The sequence below is a fragment of the Carcharodon carcharias genome, chromosome 22 (genome assembly GCF_017639515.1).
Source record: "Carcharodon carcharias isolate sCarCar2 chromosome 22, sCarCar2.pri, whole genome shotgun sequence".
NCBI classification, from domain to species: Eukaryota; Metazoa; Chordata; class Chondrichthyes; order Lamniformes; family Lamnidae; genus Carcharodon; species Carcharodon carcharias.
Genome location: NC_054488.1, coordinates 18,292,922 through 18,306,713, shown reverse-complemented (window position 1 = coordinate 18,306,713; position 13,792 = coordinate 18,292,922). Strand labels below are relative to the sequence as shown.

Here is a 13,792-nt window from a genome sequence, read left to right as displayed (position 1 = left end):
TACTCCATAAATGCATCCTACAGCATGTACCAGAAATTACAAGCAATAAACTTGGCAACTGCAAAGCAGCAGGTTGTTTTTAAAACCGGTATGTGACTTGTCTGGCAGCTCAGCCATAAATCTACTTATGATGTGCACTAAGCCATACACACTAGGAATTTTCTAGGTTCAATCTCTGATCTGTGCTGAGTTAGAAGATCTCAATCATGCAGCAGTACCAATGCATTTCAAAATTGGGAAAAAGAATGGCTTGATGTCTAAACAGCACTTTTTACATCTTATGTTACAGTATAAGCAAGTACAGAGGCTAATTTATACAAGCAAGGTCCTGCAAACCGAGTAAAATGACCAGTTAATCTGTGTTTTTAAAAAGGTTTTAGGTGAGGAATATTGACTAGGACACACAAAACTCACTATTCTTCAAAAACTGTCATGGTATTTTATGTGGCCTCCATTGACAGCCTGATTTGAAAAATACAATCTTACAAGAAAACAACAATCCCTCAGAGTACAATGAAACATTAGCTTAGAGCATGTGAAACATGGAAGTATACCATGAACCCATGACCATCTCACTTGGAGTTGAGTACGGCTGATCCAGCAGAGCTAGAAATATTTTGGTTAGCAAATGGGTGAGGGAAGGGGTGGAAATAGGCCCCTCAGGGATCCTGTCACTGATTGCTACTCAGTAACCCTCAGCTGGAATGGGCAAGTTTGAAGTGTTGGCGCATGATAGCATGAGTCACCAACATCCTGGAAATGGAAAAGAGAGAAAACACTCAAAAGCGAAAGGGCATAACCCTAAAGCTAGAGCTAGGCCTTTTAGCACTAATGATGATAGGAAGTACATCTTCACACAAAGGTATGGAAATTTGGAATTCTCTATACAAAAAGGTTGTTTCATTTATTTATTCTTTCGTGGGATGTGGGTGTTGGAAGAAAGGCTGGCATTTGCTGTCCATCTCTGATTGCCCTTGAGAAGGCAGCGGTGAGCCGCTTTCTTGAACCGATGCAGTCAATCTGGTTCAACCTTCCTATAGTGACATTACTGCCATACCACCATCTCCACCTTGAATCTAGCTCAATTGAATGTGTCAGAAATGAGACTGATAATTTGTTAGACAAAGGCACTAAGATTATGGTACCAAGCCTGGTAGATGGAGTTAAGATGCAGATCAGCCATGATTCAATTATATGTTGGAAAAGACTCGCGGGGCTGATTGGCTGACTCCTGTTCTTATGGTCCACAGGCTTTACCAAACTATGCACTGCTTTATGCAAGACTTACAAATCAGACATGCGGCACAATATGGAAAACAAATGTTCTATATAAAACACAACTAAGATGATGTACTCAACAAAAAAATGTCTTCAGTGTTTTTGGATACTTATCACCTATTAAATCCTGTACAAAAACACTCCTGGAAACCTAAAAAATACACACATTTTGTTGAAATATGAATGCCATATCTATAAAAGTAACTTATACTCAGGCTCTTGTCAGGTTTCTGCTCGAGGTAGGAGCAAATCTTGACAGTTGTAAGATGGGCCCTGAGGCCCACTATATCAATGTATTATGGCGCAGAAGGGAATGAGTCCTTTCTCCCCAATTCCAGTGAGCTACCCAAAAGGAATAACTTTCGATGACTGGGAACCTCAGGAGGAAAGTTAAACGTGGCGTAATTCTGTTTTGAGTGCACATTTTCACATTACAAGGTCGACAGAAAAAAGCTATATTGCACGATCCTGCAATACAATTTAATTAAAAAGATAGAATTTTAAATGGAAATTAAAGGGAAAATGAATCCAACAAATACATCTATGTTAAATCTTTAAGGAATATTCAAGTGTAAGACAGGCTCTGCAAAATTTACGGTCAGCTTTTTGCTCAACTGGATAAGGCTTGTTTCTACAAATATTCTATCAAGATTTTGTCTAACGTTAGATTAACAGTTTCATAAAACGCGTTATTTGGGCTCTGGTGATCTCCCTTTAGAAAAGCCATTCAGACTCCAAATAAATGTGATTGCTTTAGAGAAAATTTTAGAGTAGTCTCAGGAGTAGTGTAGGAATTACGGTCCTTTATTTGGACACACCATCTTACACATCGACAGGCACTGTTACACAGGCAACTGTTTCGTTTGGGCTACATACCAGCTCCCTGCACAAACTGCTAAGTTTGATTCTTATCCCAGAGGAAAAATTGGAGGCCAATACATTTATGCGTCCAGGATCACATCTCCAGGTTAACAGCTAGATTCAGCATTGTAAAGGAGGGGAGCTGGCATCTGGGCACTGGTCTACTGTGAACCAATTTAAACAAGCACCAGTATAAAAACCTTATGTGGCTATTACAAATCACTGAGTCATAAAAACATTTAAAGACTGCTGCCACATCGTTATGATTACTGTACCCAAGGCCATTTCATTAGGCAGTCTATAACTCAGATTTTAAGTATATAATCCTTTGTCTGAAGATTAAGCTCACCTTTGTCGATTCTGGCTTTGAAATGCAACTGCCCTACATTTGATTCTATTCTTAATCACTTCCCGAATTAATTAACTTGGGGAAAAGGAAGGAAGCAATAAATGTTAAGTTTCAGTTTTGTTTCATAACTGTGTAGGAATGGAGTAGGATTGCCACTAACACGACTACTTTATATAACGCTTTTAACATCAAGAAATCAAAATCATTTCATGCAGTGTCATCAGACAAAAATCAAAAGAGCTAAAGCAGATATCAGGATCAAAAAAACTTCATTAAAAGTAGGCTTCAAGGAAGGTCTTAGAAAAGGAAGAAATTCTTGAACTTTTAAAAAGATAGGTAAATGCATGGTCACCAAAGGTGGGACAATGGAACATGGGGTGCACAAGATGCCAGGATTGAAGTAAATCAAAGTACTTAGAGGGGTGTAGGGCTGGAAAGAATTGCACAAAAAGGAAGGGCAAGGGCATGAAGGAATGTGAATATGAAGATTAATTTAACATTTGTGACATTTGGGGGTCCTATAGAGCCTGAGAGTACAGGAGTAATGGTGAGTATGACTTGGATGTAACTCATCAAACACTGAATGTCTGACAAGCAGGTTAATGTAGCAGCAGTGATTGAGATAGCTGCTGGTGAGGTAGTTCTGGGTATCGTCAGCATATATATGGAAATGGGCACCATGTCATCGGATGATATTGCCAAGAAGCAGCATGTAGATGAAGAGGAAGAGGTTGCCAAGGATAGTTCCTTGAGAGATTCCAGAGGCAACTGTGCAAGGGTGGACTGAGCAGTCATTGCTGGAAATGCTCTGGATTGGATAGCTAAGAGTGGAATGAAGTTAGAGCATACCCTGGGTTTGGAACAGGTGAGAGACTTTGGAGGAGGACTGTGTGGTGAGTCATAGAGAGATCAAAGAGGTAAGGAGAGATATTGCAGTATGGTCATGCTCACATTATGTAATTTGTGACACTGATTGGTGATGTTTCAGTGCTGGGGCAGGGACATCAACTGCTTGGAGAGATTCAAACACGGAGCTGCAAGAAATTTAGGCCAGATTTAAAAGTGACAGCACATTCAAGGACTTCAGAGAAGGAAGGAAGATTACAAATGGGATGATAGCTTGCAAAGAGAGACCTGAGGATGAGATTTGAGAAAGCAGACAGGGGGGGTGATAATGGTTTGAAAGGGAGGGGGACAGTACCAAACAAAAACAAACCATTTACTTCAGCTAGCATGCCATTATGTGTTGTCAGGCTCAAGGTTGGAGCCCCAGTCTTAGCTGTACAGAAAATAAATATATCAAAAGTGACCATGTCTTTGTAATGGACGTTTAACTTCAAAGTCAAGAATTGCTTTACAATACAATGCAACTTGGCTACACAATTCCATATTAAATTAATCTTCTACTATAATATTTTCCCAACATTCTCTCCTGATTCCAAGGGAAAACAGTGACCTCAGGGCAGACCCACATCCTTTTCGTTTGCCAAAAGACCCACAATTGTCGAACGTCACATGCCCTATTTTTGTGATCTTTTCCACTAAATATCAGCATTTGCACATAACTAACTAAAACAGGATGTCACTAAAATAGCAGCGAAACTAATCTCCAGTCCTCTTAAGGAAACCAAAATTCTGCAGATGCATGCCTCAGACTGCTTCCGCATGCCCTCCAAAAAAATATTAGCACAGAGCCCTTGGAATAGAAAACTATTGTTGGCCCCTCTCCTGCTGGAAATTTCTACTAAAATTTCCCAAATGTAAATTGAATTAACTGAGTAAAAACTGCAAAACAATGGTGAACCTCCATGCAACTTTTTTTTTAAATTACCGTAGAAATCCTGCTGGCTGGAAATAGGGTGATCACCCATCTGGTTTTGAACTGTCTTGGCAATGCTAAGAAATGGAAACCAGACAAAAAAGCAGCAAAAATGGTTTTATAAAATGACCCAGCATGTGCACCTGTGGATTGTTTTGCTTGTGCTCAACCAGTCCCTGTTTCACATAGCTTTAAGAATATGCCCTATTCTGGTCAGATTTGGATTGTAGAAGCCTTGCTTGGTTGACCTCGATGAGCACCAGGCAATGTGATATCTATTTTCAGCTGTTTGAATGCAAAATGCTTTAATCTATTTGGTGCAAACATAGGCACTGTAAACTTACGAGTTGCTTTTATATTGCCCAGTTCTTTCCCTACTATGTAAGGATGGTGACTTTATATATTCCTCGTCTCCTTTTAATTTTAAAGCTCGGCACTGAAGATGTGGGCTCCACTGCAGAGCAGACAAACCAAATTACTCTATCCGTGGAAAAGTGAAGGGCCAGCTCTCATGTTTACTTTATTTAAACCAGCTCTTCTAAGTTGATGGTGTATTTGGAGTCCCACATTTTCACTCAACAGCCACACAATAAGTGGTTGCAAACTACTGCCTGAATCAGATCTTCAAAACTGCTTCCACAATAGCAGTGACATTCAAAATATGCAAATGTGTAGATGACACAAACCTAGATTGACTAATCACGTTATATTAATGCTGACATTCGCCAGTTCATCATAATACAAATGCAACTCCATTGTTCAAGAAAGGAGAGAAAGAGAAATCAAGAACTATAGACCAATTAGCCTAACATCAATGGTAGGGAAAATTATAGAATCTATTAAGGACATGGCCACAGGGCATTTAAAAAAAAACACACAATATGATTAGGCAGAATCATGGTTTTATGAAAGGTAAATCGCACCTGACAAATCTATTATAATTTTTTGAGGGTGTAAATAGCAGGGTAGATAAAGGGAAGCCATTGAATGTAATATATTGGCATGGATTGGAGTTTGGTTAAGGAATAGAAAATAGAGTAAGAATAAATGGATCATTTTTTGGTTAGCAGGACATAATTAGTGGAGTGCCACAAGGATCAATGCCCGAGTCTTAGCTATTTACAATCTACATCAATGAGTTACATATGATATATCCAAGTCTGCTGACATTTCAAAATTAGGTGAGAAAGAGACTGCAAAGGATATAAACCAGTTAAATGATTCAATTGGGCAAGTATGTGGCAGATGAAATATAATATGGGAAGTGTGCAATTACCCACTTTGGTGGGAAAAATAGGAAAAGCAGAATGTTTTGTTAAATGGTGGGGGACTAATAAATGTTGGTAGCCAGGGATTTGGAGGTCGTACAGAAATCTCAGAAAGTTAACATGTAGATACAGTAAGCAATGAGGGAGGAAAATGGTATGTTAGTCGTTATTGCAAGGAGGTGTGGTGTTAAGAGCAAGTCTTGCTGCATTTATATAGGGTTTTTCTGAGCTCACACCTGGAGTTGTGTACAATTTTGATGATCTTAGCAAAGGAGGATTACACTTGCCTTAGAGACTGTATGCAATGAAGGTTCACAGGATTGATTCCTGAGATGAGGGGGTTGTCCCATGAGGAGAAATTGAGTAAAAATAGGCCTATGCTCTCTGGAACTTAAAAGAATGAGAAGTGACCTTATCAAAATTTATAAAATGCTTAGATGGGCTCGGCAGGGTAGAGACTAAAAGGCCATTTCCACTGGCTGGACAGTCCAGAATTAAGGATCACTGTCTCAGAATAAGAGGTCAACCATTTAAGACTGTGATGAGGAAAAACCTTTCTGCTCAGGGGGTTGTGACTCTTTAACATTCTCTACCACAAATTGGTATGAGTATATTCAAGACTGAGGCTGATGGATTATTGGGCTCTAAGGGAATCAAGGGATGTGGGAATACTATGGGAAAGTGGAGATGATGTAGAAATTTGGCTGTGAGCTCACCAAATGGCAGAACAGGCTCAGTGCCCTGTAAGGCCTGCTCTTGCTCCTATTTCTTATGTTCTTATCCTGTTCAAGGACATGATTTTTAAATAGTGAACTTAACTGGAGAATGGAAGAGACTTACATGGCCAGAGTTTTGGTTGTTGAGAAAATAGAGCCTTTTAGGTTGGCCTTCGTTTCAGTCAAATAAAACACAATAAGCACTCAGCTCCCACAACTAGACCTATCAGACTAATAATATAAAAGAGCTTATTCCCTTTTTCAGTGTTGTTAATGTTTAAAAGGAATTCTTCCTCTCTCAGAGCTTGAAATGCAAAGAGGAAACAAATGTCCCCGTATGGAGTCTGGTTTTGTTTAGGAACTGACTTCATTGTTTCTCCAACATGTCAGGCTTGGCAGGAATGCTCTTCAATTTCTTTGGAGATTGGTACGAATAAAAATATCTTGTAGGACTTTGATCATTTTAGTCAGCTTTCACAAGGTTATTCAGACTGTTTTACATGTGGAAAGGTTTTATGTCCCCCTTAAATTACTATTTATTATTACAATCTGTTAGAACAAACCACTTACTTTAACAAACTTTCCTCCTTTCTCTAAAGAAAAGCAGCAATAAACTTAATCCTAGACAATAGACTAACCATTGCTAACATTTGATCAAAAAAATTTAACTATATTTTGAACTACTTGGTTATTTTGACTATATAAAATACTAGCTGATTCCTCATGGTGCTGCCCACAATAAGTCATATCTAATAAAAGGCAGTTTTAAGTGCAACATTTGAAATATGTCACAGGAAATGCACAAGGCGTTGTGTTTTTATTTTTTAATAGATTTAATTCAAACTCGCAAGCTATGTTGTTCATATTGATCAATTAAGACTAATAATGCACTGCTACCACAATGTGACATTCCTAGCTTTTAAAAAAGTATTCAAAATATGTAATGTTTTTATTTTTAAGAATTTGTTGCCAGCTATTTCTTTCTTGGACATCACCTATCATTGCTGCAGGTAGTGATGTAGAAGAATGAAAACATACCATCTTCATAATGGAAAAGCTGATTAGCAGCATAAACCTTTATCACAACAAAATGCTTCAGAGTTAAATATATATAATATAAATATCTAAATAATCATATGTATAAAAATTGGTAATTGTCATCTTACTTTAGTGTGATGAAGGGACATCTGTTGCTACCAGAAAATCTATAAATGAAGTGCATGCAGAATAGATGCAATTCTATTCAAAAATGATTGATTTGACAAAAAAAAATCAGAAATTTAAACTGCACTTCCGCAATCAATTCAGAAGACTGTATACTCAGGGAAATTAGCTGTTGCCCAGTGGCATGGTGGCTTCCAACACGAGGCTTGTGCAGCCAACTGCAGCTCCAAAGTAGATCTGCCCAATTTGCCAGTAGAAGACCAGTAGAAGGGATGAAACTTTTTTCTAAAACAAAATGCCTTTTTGGGACTGACACTAGCATTGAGGTTTGCATACCAGAAGCCAGTGGCATTAGAATGCCATAAAGCCAAATATAAATGCAGTTTATATTTTTCAATGTTTTAGAATAGCACATAAATGGAGAAGCTGATGCTATACTCTCCAGCATGACTGCCTCAGATCTCATTAAAGGTTATCATGCTAATGTTGGCTGAAGAAGCAGGGAACTACAGAAATGAGCACTAATGTATTACAGTGTCCATCTGCAACCACTCTCCTATATACTATATCTTACCAGTTCCTGCAATCAATGCGCTTTGCTGATTGCAACCTGACCAAATGAGTACTTCCTAAATCCTTGACTAAATTAGTCTGAGTGGCAGATTGTTTCATACGCAAAAGCACATGCTTTGCCTTTCACATGGAAAACAAAAAAAAATTCAAGCTAATTCAGCAAAGGTGTGTCCGCAAGCACGTGGACTCATGTGATCACCCAAATGTACATTTGTGTATATACAGTTATGATGTATAGATATATATATATTAGATAGATATGAATGCTGTTTTTGTAGGTTACAAGGATTTTATTTTTGTTTTTATATCTAAATATTCAACTTTTAAGAGGACATTATGAAGCACAGAAAATTGAGAGCCCAACTCATTAATAAAATTCTCACTGCAGGCATGGATTATTACTGGTATGGTGGGATTTGTTCTGAATTTGTCGTCATTTGTCCAAAGTACAGTCCATTATTTGATTATATAATCAGTACAAAAATACAAAGAGCAATAACAGGATGATATTCATCAGTGTTAATGAAGGTGATGTCAATCATATAGGAGGCTAGAGTATTTACATTACAGCTATAAATCTGGATTTAGTCCAAGTCAAACTCGTCATTTAAACAATTCTGTGACTGAGTTTTGATGAAGAAGAGTAAAAACTCCTCACTGCTTGTATTGGTTTTGAATTTCTCTCATGCAGGTGAATTCACATGAACTATCTCCTGTTCACTGCTTCACATTGACTTGTGTTAGAATTGACATCAGATACTACAAAACAAATAACTATGGTTCAGGACAAAAGCATTGCATAACCTACAACATAATCTTACAAAAAATATAATTAAATTTAGGTTAAAACCCCACGGGGCATGGTTTAGAAGCTGTGTTTTAAACACTAATAATATACTTGCACTTTAGTGCCTTATTGCACCTCCAAATGCTTCAAAGTTAAACAAAAAAGTGAAGTGTGCTAACTTATGCAGGTAATTATGGAAACTATTCTGCAGCGAAATCACTCTCAAGTGCCAGTGAATAAATTACTAATTTGTTTTTTTTGGTGGTATTCATTGAGGTAGAAAAGAATGTTGGCCAGGCCACCAGGAAAACCCCCAGCTTTTTCTTTGGGGGATTGCAATATTATCTCGAACATTAACCTAAACTGACAGACAGGTCTCAAGTTCACCCTCAGAGAATGCAGACCTTGCCTACAGCTGCACAGAAGTGTGCACCTGGTTTATTCACTTAAGCCCACCGCCAGTTTTTAAAGCAACAACTCCTGACCTACAGTTAAGAGCACTCCAACCGAGTCCAATTGACGTGCAAATATATTCAAAACATTGAGGTTCTTGTTTATGCTGCTAAAACTAGTTTGTTTATGCTGCAATTTATTTTTCCAAATAGGATCAAAGGTAGAATAACTGCAACCTAAAGGCCAACCCTTCAATTCACGTTTACAACCGTCCAGCAGGACGTCTCACATCATCAGCAGCAAACATGCATCAAAAAGGTAAATTCCACTTATTCTGATTCCTTCAAGTTCACTAAACAAGCTAAAAATTGTCATTTTTTTTGTGATTTAGCTGTCCTTTGTGACTATGAATAAGCTATAATCCAATTAGTAGAAAACTGAACTTTAAAGTTATTTTATTTACTGAGCCTTAATCTTTTATACCTACCAATAGATTCCCAGTCTTCCTTGGTGAAATCAGTTTTAGAAATCATGTGGGAACGCACAACATTTTATTTTGTGGCTACAACCTGGCAAGCACAAACAAATGTATGTTCAATGAGGAGAGCATGCCAGGAGCTACACCAAGTTGCCAAAAATTAAGTGCCAACCTAGTGACACGACAACACAGGACGAGGTGTATGCCAAACAGCAGAAGTAGTACGTGACAGAGGTAAGCAATCCCACAATCAATGGATCAGATCGAAGCTTTGCAGTTCTGCCACATTCAGGCATGAATGGTGGCAGACAATTAAACAAATAACTGGAGGAGGCTCCACAAATATCCCCATCCTTTGCACATCAGTGCAAAAGACAAGACTGAAGTATTTGTAACCATTTTCAGATGAAGTGCAGAGTGGATGATCCACCTCGGTCTCCTCCTGAGGTCCTAGCAGTACAGATGCTAGTCGTCAGCCAATTTGATTTATTCCACATGATATCAAGAAATGGTTGAGTATACCAGATACTTCAAAGAGTATGGGCCCCAACAACACCTCAGCTCAGCAGTAGTACTGAAGACTTTTGCTCCAGAATAAACCATACCCATAGCCAAGTTGTTCCAGTACAACTACAGCACTAGCATCTACCTGGCCATGTGGAAAATGGCCCAGGTATGTACTGTCCACAATTACAACCCGGCCAATTAAAGTCCTATCAGTGCACTCTCAATCATCAGCAAAAGTGATGGAAAGTATCACCCACTGTCCTATCAAGTGGCACTTACACACAAGCTGATGATGTGAGAATGGCTGCCGCTGACATCAAGGCAACGTTTGACTAATTGTGGCATCAAGGGCCCTCAGTAAAATTGAAGTCAATGGGAATCAGGGGGAAAACTCTGCCACTGATTGGAGTCATACCAAGAACAAAGGAAGGTGGTTGAAGTCAGCGCCAGGACATCGCTGCAGGAGTTCCTCAGAATAGTGTCCCAGACCCAACTATCTTCAGCTGCATCATCAAAGACCTTCTGTCCATTATAAGGTCAGAAGTAGGGATATTTGCTGATGATTGCATAGAGTTCAGTGCCATTCGTGAAATAGTCTGTATCCATATGTAGCCAGCCTTGGGCAACATTCAGGTTTGGGCTGATAAATGGCATGGAACATTTGTACCACATAAGTGCCAGACAATAGCCAGGTCCAACATGAGAGAATCTAACCATCTCCCCATGACATTCAATGGCATTACCCATTGCTTAATCCTCACCATCATCCTGGGATTTACCACAGAACCTGAAATTGAACTGGGCTAGCCATATAAATACTGTGGTTACAAGAGCAGGTCAAAGGCTGGGAAGTTGGCAGTAAGTCAGTCACTGCCTGACTCCCCAAAGGCTATCAGTCACCATTCCTTCACTGACACTGGGTCAAAATCCTGGAACTCCCTAAGAGTAGGATGTATGTACCTACACCAAGAGGCCTGCAGTAGTTCAAGGCAACTTACCACCCTCTTAAGGGCAATTTGGGATGGGCAACAAATGCTGGCCTTCTCAGCAATGCTCAAAAACATAAAAGCATAAGAGATAGGAGCAGAAGTAGGTCATTCAGTCTCTCAAGCCTGTGCTGCTATCCCATGAAAGAATAAAACAGGAGTCTGAGATTAAATATTTTTAAAATCAGCTTTTGACTGGGGAAGCAGTGATCTTTCAGACATATGAAGAGCCTATTTGCATTTCAATAAGTAACCTGCCAAACTGGAAACACAAATACCACCTCTGCCAAAGCAAGTGACTTAATTCAGCTCAAACAAAAATACCTGGAAAAGCTCAGCAGGTCTGACAGCATCTGCGGAGAGGGGGACAGTTGACTTTTCAAGTCCGTAATACCCTTCATCAGAACTAAGACATATAGAAATGAGATGTAATATATGCTGATAGAAAGGGGTGGGACAGGAGAGCTCGATAGAGGGCCAGTATCTCTATCGAGCTCTCCTGTCCCAACCCCTTCTACCAGCATATATTTCATTTCATATCTATATGCCTTAGTTCTGATGAAGGGTCATACAGGCTCAAAACGTCAACTGTATCCCTCTCCACAGACGCTGTCAGACCTGGAGTTTTCCAGGTATTTTTGTTTTTGTTCTAGATTTTCAGTATCTGCAGTATTTTGGTTTTGACTTAATTCAGCGTGTCTTTTTATACCCAAGTTGTGCCCATTTTGTTAATCCTATTTCGAAGCCTTTTACTGAAAACAGCACATAATACCACTAGAGTAAATAAAAAGCATAAGTCATTGATGCATGGAGGCAGTTATATATAAACCAGGCCTTGAGAGATATTTCATTGCAATTATGTCTCATCAGGATGTACCTTATGGGATATAGTATGATATTTGAGGTCACCAAAGTTGCAGTTGTTTTTTAAAAAGTGCTTCCACAATTTAAGAATATAAGAACCTAAAAAATAGCAGGAACAGACCATACAGCCCCTTGAGACACCTCTGCAATTCAACACAATCTTGGCTGATCGTCTGCCTCATCTCCACTTTCCTGCCCGGTCCCATGTCTCTTGATCCCTTGGAAGACCCAGAAACAGTCAGCATGTTAGAACAGCTGTCTAGTCTGTGTCCTTCAGAGCAGCCACTTTCTGACAGAAATCAGTGTGACATCATAGGAAAGCAGATAAGTGGCTGGTTGGTGGGTATTTTACTCGTTTATCTTTAAAACTCATCCTTCAGGGAGAAGAGAGAACTGGACTTGCAGGAAACACCTCTACTCGGGAGCAGGCGAAGAAGGGGGGGGGGGGGGGGCGAGGCTCAGGGCCTTCGCTTACGTTTGGGGAGCGGAGGGAACCGGACCTGACCTACTTGGGAGCTGGCTAAATTTCTAAAAAGAATAGTGACATCACAGGAAAACCTTAGGTTCATTGGCTGGTGATAAACTGCAGTTAGGGAGTGTCTTGAAATAGCTGAAAATTAGAAAATTGTATTTTTTTAAAGAAGCAACTTAGATCTAAGTAAAAAACATAAGCAAGAGGGAAGTAAAGATTCGTAAAGTTTAGGTATCACAAGGCAGCTTGGTTGCGTGGGATGTGCATTCTGTAGAATGTGGAAAGTCATGGACGCTATTGGTAACCAAGATGCCCATATGTGCAGGAAGTGTCACCAGCTGCGGGTTTCGGAGCTCAAGTGGCAGCCGGGATCACTTTGTCATAGCCACAAGGCTGAGAACTACATGGATAGCATGCTCAGAGAGGTGGAGTATGGAGGCAGAAAGGGAATGGGTGACCACAAGGCAGTTCAAGAGAACCAGGCAGGTAGTGCAGGAGTCCCCTAGGATCCCACTCACTAATTGATTTTCCATTTTGGATACTGGTGAGGGCATTGGTTCCTCGGAGGAGTGCAGTCAAAGCCAAGTCCATGGCACCACGGGCAGCTCAGCTGTACAGGAGAGGAGAAAAAAGGAAGAGCTGTAGTAGATAAAGGATTTGTTAGGGGAACAAACAGGCATTTCTGTGGCTGTGAACTTGACTCCAGAATGGTTTGTTGCCTCCCTGGTTCCAGGGTCAAGGATTTCATGGAGCAGCTGCAGGACATTCTTCTGGTGGAGGGTGAACAGCCAGAGGTTGTGGTCCACATTGGTACCAACGACATAGGTAGGAAAGGGGGTGAGGTCCTGAAGTGAATGGAAAGCAGTCTCCAGTGGCATTCCACAGGGCTCAGTGTTGGGTCCCTTGCTGTGTGTGATAAATATTAATGATTTGGACTTAAATGTAGGAGGCATGATTGGGAAATTTGCAGATGACACAAAAATTAGCTGTGCAGTTGATTGCTGTCGACTCCTGAATGATATCAATTGTTTGGTTGAGTGGGCAGAAAAGTGGCAGATGGAATTCAATCCAGAGAAGTGAGAGGTACTGCTGTAAATAGCTCCTGGCCAATGACAGCTGAATGTCATAGGTCACTACTAGTACATTTCTGTTGTTTAGTGATCTGACAATATTGTCTCAACGTCTGTACACTAAAAAGTTATCCCGGCTTTTGCTTTTAACACAGACTGGTGCCTGGGTTGATTTTTTTTTTTTTAGATTTCTAAGTCTGAAATAAG

The 13,792-nt window shown here is 39.8% G+C and overlaps 1 protein-coding gene across 4 annotated transcripts in view; it reads right to left on the bottom strand.

Annotated features, from left to right (window-relative positions):
- The window catches only part of LOC121293611 (myosin phosphatase Rho interacting protein), a 415,475-nt gene that overhangs the window by 135,674 nt on the left and 266,009 nt on the right, over positions 1–13,792 (bottom strand). The window lies entirely within an intron of this gene.